An 11,072-nucleotide genomic window follows, 5' to 3' on the forward strand; every position below is an offset into this window, starting at 1 on the left:
TATATATATATATATGTGTGTGTATGTATGTATTTATTTATGTACATACCAAAACATGATAAGATGAATGAAGCTAAGAAGTGCAAGCTGACAGTAACTGGAATTAGATCCCTCCTGAGGTATCCAGCCAAAACATGTGAAACACAGAGGAGAATGCCAGTCGCAAATCACTGAACTAAGAATGGGACCCCCTTTGGAGGAATTAAGGAAAGGACTGAAAGAGCTGAAGGAGCTTCCAATCCCATAAGAAAAAACTGCAATCAAACAGAGCTTCCACATACTAAACCACTACCCAAAGACTTACATGGACTGACCCAGGCTACAACTGCATGTGTTGCAGTGAATAGACTTATTGGGCCACCATTGGAAAGGGAAGCCCTAGTTCCTACTAAGGTTGGACACTTCGTATAGGGGTAGTACAGAGGGGTGCTTTAAGAAAGGGGAATGTCTGTGGAGGGGACTACCATTATAGAAGGGGAGGGGAAGAATATACGACTGATGGACAGGAACCCAAGAAAGGAAATGACATTTGAAATTTAAATAATAAATACCTAATATAATAAAAATGTAAAAAAGTTTAATAATACAGTTCTACAATCTTACTGTTCAATAAATATAGCTTTTGAGTTTTTAAAACATTTATTTCCTATGAAAATTAATATTGTATATGCACATGGAATACAAGGGATCACCACTATATTAGTTGGTTATCTGGATCCTGAGAATTGAACTGAAATATTCTAGAACTATCTTTCAGAATCATTTGAAAAAGTTTTGAATTATTTCTAGCTCTTATCTGAGCCTGACACTTCTTTATTGATTATGTCCAATTGTTTTTAAAAAGATACAGAAAAGTTACTTATTCTTTAAACAAACATTGTTACACATATTCCAGAACTGACTCAGTATGAATTAGGGTTGTTATTATAAGGTATTATTAGCCTATTGTCTTCAGCAAAGTAAATTCTGTATTTATTTATTGGATCTTTTGATTTGTCTTATCGTATGAAATATCAAAATCTACACTTGGATCACATTATAATTTACTTAAAATATTAATTTCCTTGATTGTAATATGGTCCAGATGCAGTAGACAATGGGAGAAATGTAAGGACTGTTGAGAATGTACAAGTCTCCTCATTGTTAAGCTTGGTATGTATCAAAATCAGAAAGGTAGTGTGACTGATATTGATATGTAAAAACGAAGTAATTACATATGGTGTTCTATGCTGTGAAATGATAAGAAAGATCAATATTTTAGATTTTTAATATTTAAGGGAAACAAATTTATTATAGATAGCTTTTTAATGGACGTCCTTCTGAGGATAAATTGAGCCTTAGTAATCAATGCTCACTAATATGATACACTGCTCTGCTTATTATGTGAAATTAATAATATATGGAGTAAGCAAATCCTGGAAGAACTTTCAACCACTATACTCCTATCTGTTTACAGATTGGATATGTCAGAGATGAAAAGGGTTATCTTTGGTTCCTTATTGACTTTACTTAATTAAATGAATGTTTTCAAAAAGAAATATTAATGAATATAGCCCTACCTGAACAGATTTTTGTCACAGGTTACTGTTAGTGTTCTCACTCTGTGTAATTTCACTATAAAGTCATGCAATATTGTTAATGTATCTGAGGCATTCGTCCCATTAAATTGTCCACTAACCTTCAGCATGTTCAAATTATCAACATCCATATTAAAACCTGTACCAACGTTTAACTTTATTTTCTTTTCTGTTCTATTACAAATTGATTCTGTTTTTCTAGTATTTACCATGGATTTATAAATAAACCTGCTTATGTATCCACTCAGAATCACTTCTAAATATTCTTCAACAACTTTCACTCAATATGAAATTTCAGGTCTTTTACACTTTTCTTTACAATTGCATGAAGCACTTCCCTGCACGAGATCTTCTTCTACAACTCTGTTTTCTCTTCCAGAAGTGTTCTTCCTATGATTCCTGTCACATAGCCAGCTTTCTGTTATAGGTCTGAATAGAACTAGCACTTTGTAACAACTTTGTTTTTCTTGTCTAAAGTTTCAATGGAAAAAACTCTTGGTACATAATTTATTAGGGGAAAATAGAATGTTTTATTTCCTCAAATAAAGAGTAACTATAAATCATTGATGTTGAAAATGGTACTTAAAACAGAGAAGGGGATAGGGACCACATTGGTGACAGAGAAATAATAGTTACCGGTATGAGAACAATGTTAGTAAAGGTAAAAAATGATTCATCGTGATTAATTTTCATGAGAGCACAAGAGTATTTGTTATAGACTTAAATATAGTGATTGGATTTGAGGTAGAATGCAGAGCAGGGTGGAAAGTAACTGAAGATTTGAACTTGGAGACAAAGTATGATGTTTTGCATTTAAGTAACAAAGATAAGAAAATGGGAGAATTTGACAAATTAATGTAAAGGAAGTTAAGGATTTAATGTGTATTAATTACCTGAGAGGAATTTTCAAATTGACATTTTATTTTAAATATTATGGCTGATAAATCTCCCTTTACGTATTAAAATATGAACATAATTCATATTTAAAATTTTGCTTCATATAAGAGGATATTTCACATTTTAATACTAGTTATTTCATGATGGATGATTCTGCGTATGTGATATTTGTCTACTTTTCACCTGTGATCTTTCATCTTTGTAACTATGTATGTATGTATATATTTATCTAGTTATCATCTATCTATCTATCTATCTATCTATCTATCTATCTCTCTATCTATATATATCTCTATCTATCTATCTACCTTTCACTCTGATCTATCACGTATAGCAATTCATTTGTTATATTCTACCTTACGTATGTCTGGTATCCTGAAATTATATCACATGCTAGAAAAACTAATTAGATATGTGACATGCTAAAACATGTATACAGTGACATTACTAAATTAAATAATTGTGTTTTTATGAAATAGATGAGGAAATTTCATAGTATAATAATTAACTACCTAAATTGAATCTATTTTCTGAACTGTGATTTTAAAATGAATCAAAATTTATAAAGCAGTTTTTAAAATTCTTGAGTACTAATGTATTTAGCAATAAAGTTAAATAAAATTAGAAAATAGAGTGCATTTGTATGTTACATATTTATATGTATATACATGTACATACACACATATGAACAAATATATATATACATATACGTATATATATATACATATGTTTAATTGTGTCAACATACACACATATGTGCATATACACATACACACATGTATAAAGATATATACATATGTCCTTATGTACACATACATATATAGACATATAAACACATATAAATGTATATATATATATATATATATGTTTTTTCAAAGTAAAAACCTTGCTTTTAAAAGAATTTGCGTAGGCCTAACGTATATGGTTTAGCCACATGATGAGAAGAAACATGATGTTATTGCTAAATGGCTCTGTCTGACTACTCATTTTTCTAGTTTAACATGATGATTGTTTTAGCTATCTGACTTCTATATACTTGGGGATTGATATCATGTCCTTTGCCTCTCTAATTCACTCATACATTTACTCCAAAAATAAGTGATTCCTTATTATGTTTCCAGTACATGTCTAGAGAATAGACTTATAAAAATAAATTTGTAGTTTATGGTTTCCTTCAAGTTCCTGGTTTCACCATCTAGTGAGGACAATATCAAATATTATTATTTACTAAGTATATAATCTGCACATATTACTTTTTTCCTTTTATATCATTTTGCTCCTCCAAAAATTCATTAAGTTATCAGTACACTTCTTTTATTAAATACAAGAAAAACAGTGAGAAAAAGTCCTCTTTAAAATAAGATAGAAATGGAGTTAAAATTCAAGTTCACATAGTATATTGCTCCACGTCATTTTAAAAATGTATTATACTTGCTCCCTTGAGTAACCAACTTCAATAAATTGTAATAGTTTTCTTAGTAAAATATAAAACAAAATAAAATCTAAGGGAAATATATTAAGATACAATTACAAATTGCTTTTCCACTCACATATTCCCTTCTATATCTTTACATTTAACATAGAACTAGAGGGGTGGGGATTTAGGTCAGTGGTAGACTGCTTGCCTAGCAAGCAAAAGGCCCTGGGTTTGGTTCTCACCTCCCAAAGCAAACAAACAAACAAACAAACAAACAAACAAACAAACATAGAACTAGAAAAAAATTAAAACTTCTAACACAACTTCCCACCACCCTGGAATCATTGTTTGGAAATGGAATTTTATAGATGAAAAGTGAAAAAAATGAAAGTATGTGACCATGCTAGTAGATACTTGAAAAAAACATGTATACTTAGGTTGAGGTTCTACAATATAAACCTGACTTATTCCTACAACGAGATGGCATGTGCTTTTGGCCAAACAGAATAGGAAAATTCACAGATGAGCTTCATGTCTTACACAGATATTTTTGTAAATTTGCTTGAAATCGTATTTTTGATAATTATCATCTTAACCAAAGGCAGCGTCAGGCTTACATATTCAAAAACAGCTTGTTGTCACCTTTTGTTATCTAACTGTATGTTATTTCATACAAGAGTAAGAATAAGTAACTGCTATTGAGGTGGTTTTAAGGGTTTGTAGTATCATTACAGCTCATAAGTTATAAGTGTTTTTAAACTTTTTATATAGGAAATATGGTCAAAGCATCTACACTGTCTTAATTTTTCTTATCTGATAAAATATTGGATTACCCATTTCAACATTAGCTGCAATAGCTGTAAATGATTGGAATAATCTCTATCACTCTGAAGAGAAAATGATGTACAGGATTACTCAGCTACAGTAATATATTTGTAGCAGCAGCAAAAGTTTCTAACATCTTATATATTTCCAAGGAAAGTTGACTATGCAGACTATGGCAAACAAACAAAGGAGCCGAAACAGTGTTGGTGAATCTTGAGTCTCTGGTGATCTTCAATTCCCTGAGAGAAGCACAGCATAGAACTTCTCTCTTTCCAAGCTACTAACAGAAGCCTGGCTGTTTCAACTACGTTGTGCAACTGCTGCTATTTCCTGTTTGTTATGACAACTCTAAAAATCTTGACTACTAGTGTATTCATGAAATGTTTGCTAATGGAACAAGCTGCCTATTCCAACTTGAGAACTTAAATTCTGCTTTCCAGACAACACAGATGGGAGATACTCCAATGAACCTTTTTAAACAGGTCCACTACCCCCACCCCCCAACGCCCCCATCCTTTTTTTTTACCTTGGGTGGGAGGATGGCTACAAAGGATGTTAAAGCTTTTAAGGATCATCATCAAACTTTAATATTGGGAAAAAAAGTTTTATTTTGAAAATTTATCAGCTCTGGTCTGTACTTTGAGTGTAATTTCACTCAGGCATTTGATGTATGCTGCATGGAAGGACCCTGAAGATGCTAAGTTAACACCAAAAAGACAAGTATATTCTGATCCTGCATATATCAGTGTATATAAAGTTTTTATCAACAGAGGTAAGAAGCAGGAGGTTAGGGGTCTGGGAAGAGAGAGAAGGAAGATGGTTACTATGTGTAAAATGCATAGCATCTCAGCTCCATAAATTCAGAGAGATCTGGGTCAGAGAGGGAATGACAGGCACATACCAGAGATGCTGAGCACTATACCAAAAATGATGAAGTGCTCAATTTTGTGCTGTATATATTTTGATACCAAACCAAAAAAAAAACAAAAAACAAAAAACAAAAAAACAAAAAACAAAACAAAACAAAAATAAATAAAAAGCCATGAGTGTAAATAAAGATCTGCTGGAAGAACTTTGTCTGAGGCAAATATTGGTAATTCAAAACTAAATAAATAATCTACAATAAATGATGACCCACTCACTCATGGAGCTGGCCACCAAATAATACTGACAATAGTATTTTGAAACAGAATGGAATCCCATGGCAAGTGATCATTGCACAATATGTGGATAATATTTGCATGCTTTTTTTTCAGTGGGAACCCAGCTCTGGTTACATGTGTTCATTCATTTGTGTGAACATTCAGCTTCCTGAGGTCCAGGCTCACTGACCATAGTTTTCCTGCTGCAAGGACATCACTGACAGCAGTGAATCATAATACCCTGTTGTCCAGTGAATGAAGAAGGAACTGAGGGACTAAATACCAATCAAAGAGTACAGTTGAAGTGTACTATGTGTAAAACGCAAGGCATCTCATTCAAAGATATCTGGGTCAGAGAGGGAGTGATAGGTACACACAAGAGAGACTGAGCACTATACCAAAAATGGTAAAGTGCTAAGTTTTGTGCTGCATATATTTTGATACCAAACCATATCAAAGAAAACAAGAAACAAATAAAGAACCATGAGTGTGTATAAAGTGTGAATGAAGAAGGCAGTGGGGGACAAAATACCAATCAAAGATTACACATGGAGGGAATCATGGCTTGATGTGAGGAGCTGCCCGAGGAGCTGTCCTCACAGAGATGTGAGGAGCTGTCCGAGGAGCTGTCCTCACATATGTGAGGAGCTGTCCTCACAAACTCCATTACAAGATGGCACCGGCATCCGGCAGAACGCACCTAGTAAAAAGGGCAATACGCAGGCGCCTGGTAACGTCCCTACTCAAAGGGACACGTACGTTTTGGTACGTCATCTGGCATAATTGGCAGCGACCAGTCAGAGAGTGACACGTCCTAGGCGAGGATAGTTTCCTATATAAGGGACGGTTATTCCTCACTCTCCGTCTCCGCATTGTAAGCTTATGCTCTCCCTCTCAAGACGCATTAAAGCTTTTCTGTAGTAGGATCCTGTGTGTGCCGCGTCGTTCCTGCTGGCGAGACGTAGCGCGGGACATCTGGTGCCAAAAACCCGGGAAAGACCTCACCATCGTCAGCACCTTCGGAGATCCCTTGGCGACAAGGAGGATTCAGAACTGCAGGTAGATACGTTCGGAGAGGCAGCCCTCTCTTGGACTTTGGTCTGGGGTTGTCACCACCTTGGGAAGGATTTGTTGAGGCTATAGTATTTGTCCTGGGAGCCACCCTACTCTTTATGTTCTGTTTTCACCGTTTTCGGTGTTAAAAGGACGATCACAGCAGCTGAAGGCGCGTCTCAGTCTCTCGTATATAAGTGAGCTTCGCGCAGCTCCCTTTTACCTTCGATTTTGACTGTTGAGGAACAAGGACGCGATAAGGCCGACGTAGATAAGCGGCACCGTCCGGGGAGGCGCGTGTAAGACTCCCGTACATAAGAGAGCAGCGTGTCCGTCTCTACCCTTTCACCTCACGCCTTGTCAGACGGACGTAGATAAGCCGCCGGCGTTCCTGGCCCATCATGGGATCCTCACAGTCTGTGGTCACGGCCTTGGAAACAGTGTTAAAGCAGAGGAACATCAAAATTGGAGGAGGAACACTTAAAAACTTTGTGAAGGAGGTGGAGAGGGTGGCGCCTTGGTTTGCCTGTTCAGGCTCGTTTACAATTGCCTCATGGAACAAACTTGGAAAAGACCTTGACAGAAAATTGGCGGAAGATGATCTGCGCCTAGGGACCAAAGCTATATGGAAGCTGGTCAAGAATTGTTTAAAGGATGAAACGTGTAAGGCAGCAGTAGTAGAAGGACAGGCCACTCTCGAGGTAGTCCGGGAAAATCTGTCAGAAACCGAACGTAGTTAGAGGTTGGGCGCGCGCAAGAAAAAAGACGTCCAAAGAAAGAAAAGGTGCCCTCCCGGTAAGTCCAAAGACAAGGGAGCGTTGAAATTTTCAGATTCCAGCACTTCCTCCTCTACACATAAACCAGGAGGGGGAGCCAGCCTATACCCTGTGAAAGAGCTAGAAGCGCTGAACCTCGACAGTTCTGAAAGGTCTGAAAATAAAACCTTAGACTCAGAGGAGGAGGCCGAGCTAGTGCTGTTAGTATTCTTGAAACCGCCGGTATAATTAAAACCACTAGTAAGGTGGCAGATGTTTTCCGAAAAATCCAAATTATCCTATTAAATAGAAGATTCCCTATATACATTACTCATATACGGGCCCATTCTGGACTCCCTGGCCCAATGAGTTCACAGAATGATTTGGCTGACAAAGCCACAAAAATGATAGCTGTGGCCCTGGCCTCTCCTTTAGAGGCCGCTAAAGCCTTTCATGGCAATTTCCATGTCACCTCAGAAACTTTACGCCGCCTCTTCTCTATAACTAGAAAAGAGGCACGTGATATAGTCACCCAATGCCAACAGTGCTGCCAGTTCCTCCCAGTTCCTCACATCGGGGTCAACCCAAGAGGAATACAGCCATTGCAAATCTGGCAAATGGATGTTACTCATAATTCTACTTTTGGAAAATTTCAGTATGTGCATGTATCTATAGACATATGTTCTGGCATTCTACATGCCACCCCACTTACAGGAGAAAAAACAACACATGTCATTCAGCACTGCCTTGAAGCATGGAGTGCTTGGGGAAAGCCAAAATGTGTAAAAACTGACAATGGCCCCGCCTACACATCTCAAAAATTCCGTCAGTTTTGTGCTCAGATGCAGGTTACCCACCTGACGGGCCTGCCCTACAACCCTCAAGAGAGGGAATCATAGAGCGTGCTCATCGGACGCTCAAATCATATTTAATAAAACAAAGGAGGGGAATTATGATAGAACTCCCCCCAACACCCCGAGTGGCCACTGCTCTGGCCCTTTTTACCTTAAATTTTTTAAATCTTGATGAAGCTGGACAAACAGCGGCTGAGCGACATTGGTCAGAGCCCAAGAGGACAAAAGAATTAGTCAAATGGAAGGATGTATTAACAAATGAATGGAAAGGCCCGGATCCTGTTTTAATAAGATTCAGGGGAGCTGTCTGTGTTTTTCCACAGGACAATGAAAATCCCATATGGATCCCAGGACGACTTACTAGGAGCATCACAGCAAGTGATCAAGAAGGGACTGGGACTCCTGCACCTCCTCACTCTTCTTCCATGGATGCCAGCAACGGTGCAGGGCAAGCTACGATGGGGAATAATGTCAACCTTTCCACTCCCGATGCCGGTGATGTACCACTAACAGGGATTTAGGGTTGGCCTATTTACCTAAGGATCCACAGGTTGAACGACTAAAAGAAAATAGGACTATTCCCCTTAAGGGCAGCCTTTGTTTTGGCATATTCAACAAAACATCTTTTGATCTCCCTTGCATTATGTTATATAATCAATCTTCTGCTTGGTTAAGGGAGGCCACATGGGGAACTGGTGAGGAGGATGCCACAGTTCTCTATGGTGGTGGCCTTACATTGGGTTAATGGTAGCTGCACTGATCTTATGCCCATGGCGATGCTACTTGGAGGAAAGGGCGAAAAGGGACGGTTGTCATTTTCCTGGACGGGGAACATCAAACCTGCTGCCTCTGTCTGGACAGCTACTCATAAAAAATATCGCAGTAGTTACCCGCATGCCTCGCTTTATCCCGATCCCTGTTGATGCCCCGGGGACCATGACCTTATTTAGAGGAAAAAGAGATTTTGGTACTTCTGCAATTATTGCTGGCATTATTGCTATGACAGCAGTCGCTCCCTCGGTTACTGCCTCGGCATTGGCCTTGTCAAATTCAGTACAGACAACCCAAACTATCAACGATTTATCGGCCACCATCTCTGTGGCTCAGGACAGACAGGCCTCAGCCAATACTCAGATATAGGGAGGCCTTATGCTTGTCAACCAACGTATAGATCTGGTCCGAGAGCAATTAGACATTCTATGGCAACTGGCCCAGCTTGGCTGTGAGCAAAACTCCCAGGCCTTTGTGTCACCTCCATATAATATGACAAGTTTACCCGAGCTGCTAATCTGTCTAAGAGTCTTTCACAGCATCTGTTACAGAATTGGACCTCGGAGTTTGAACAGACACTTCAGGAGCTGAGAGCGACCATCATTCAAATAAATTCTACCTGACTGGACCTGTCTTTGACGGAGGGATTGTCTTCCTGGATCACCTCAGCAGTCTCTTATTTCAAGGAATGGGTGGGAGTGGGACTTTTTGGAGTGATCCTCTGCTGTGGATTAGTGTTACTCCTCTGGTTGCTTTGCAAATTGAGATCTCAAACAAGAAAGGACAAAGTAGTGATCGCCCAGGCGCTTGTAGCCCTTGAACAAGGAGCGTCAGCCGATATCTGGTTGACCATGCTCAAGCAACAGGTCGCCGGCTGGACAGCTCTTGCACTCCTAGAACCTCGGTTCATTGCACAGGATTAGAGTGTCCGGCTTGAGCAGCCCATGAGGGGTGACGAGCTTAGCATCGCACAGGGAAGTTCTACCAAATATGCTCCCTGGAAGGCATGTCATATTACATGAGGGTTTCTGCCCCAGTTTTCCCTCCCTCGAAAAATGGCAGTGCGACGGGTCGGGAGTGCCCTGGGTCCCAACAACAGCCTAAGGGTATCTCTCTTGTACAGGTTCGCCAACTTCGTACGAGGATATGACCTCTGTCTTCACCCTCCTATATCTGGGTGTCCTGTTTGCTTAAAAAAAAAAAAAAAACAGAAAGGGGGTGATGTGAGGAGCTGTCCGAGGAGCTGTCCTCACAGAGATGTGAGGAGCTGTCCGAGGAGCTGTCCTCACATATGTGAGGAGCTGTCCTCACAAACTCCATTACAAGATGGCACCGGCATCCGGCAGAACGCACCTAGTAAAAAGGGCAATACGCAGGCGCCTGGTAACGTCCCTACTCAAAGGGACACGTACGTTTTGGTACGTCATCTGGCATAATTGGCAGCGACCAGTCAGAGAGTGACACGTCCTAGGCGAGGATAGTTTCCTATATAAGGGACGGTTATTCCTCACTCTCCGTCTCCGCATTGTAAGCTTATGCTCTCCCTCTCAAGACGCATTAAAGCTTTTCTGTAGTAGGATCCTGTGTGTGCCGCGTCGTTCCTGCTGGCGAGACGTAGCGCGGGACAGCTTCAGCCTCATATATAGAAGAGGATGGCATTGTCCGGCATCAAGAAGATGAAAGGCCTTGGTCCTATGAAGTCTGTTTCCCTAGTGTAGGGAATGCCAGAGTGTTGAGGTGTGAGTGGGCAGGCGGGATTGGTAGCAAACTCACAGAAGCAT

General features: G+C 39.3%; 1 long non-coding RNA gene across 1 annotated transcript; it reads left to right on the plus strand.

Moving 5' to 3' along the window:
• The first annotated feature begins 6,467 nt into the window (after positions 1 to 6,467).
• Positions 6,468 to 10,867, plus strand: LOC134484340 (uncharacterized). Its single transcript, XR_010061745.1, has 2 exons — positions 6,468 to 6,917; positions 8,844 to 10,867. It is a non-coding gene; the product is annotated as an uncharacterized LOC134484340 (long non-coding RNA).
• Positions 10,868 to 11,072: the final 205 nt, after the last annotated feature.

Source organism: Rattus norvegicus, chromosome Y (genome assembly GCF_036323735.1).
Source record: "Rattus norvegicus strain BN/NHsdMcwi chromosome Y, GRCr8, whole genome shotgun sequence".
Classification (NCBI taxonomy): Eukaryota; Metazoa; Chordata; class Mammalia; order Rodentia; family Muridae; genus Rattus; species Rattus norvegicus.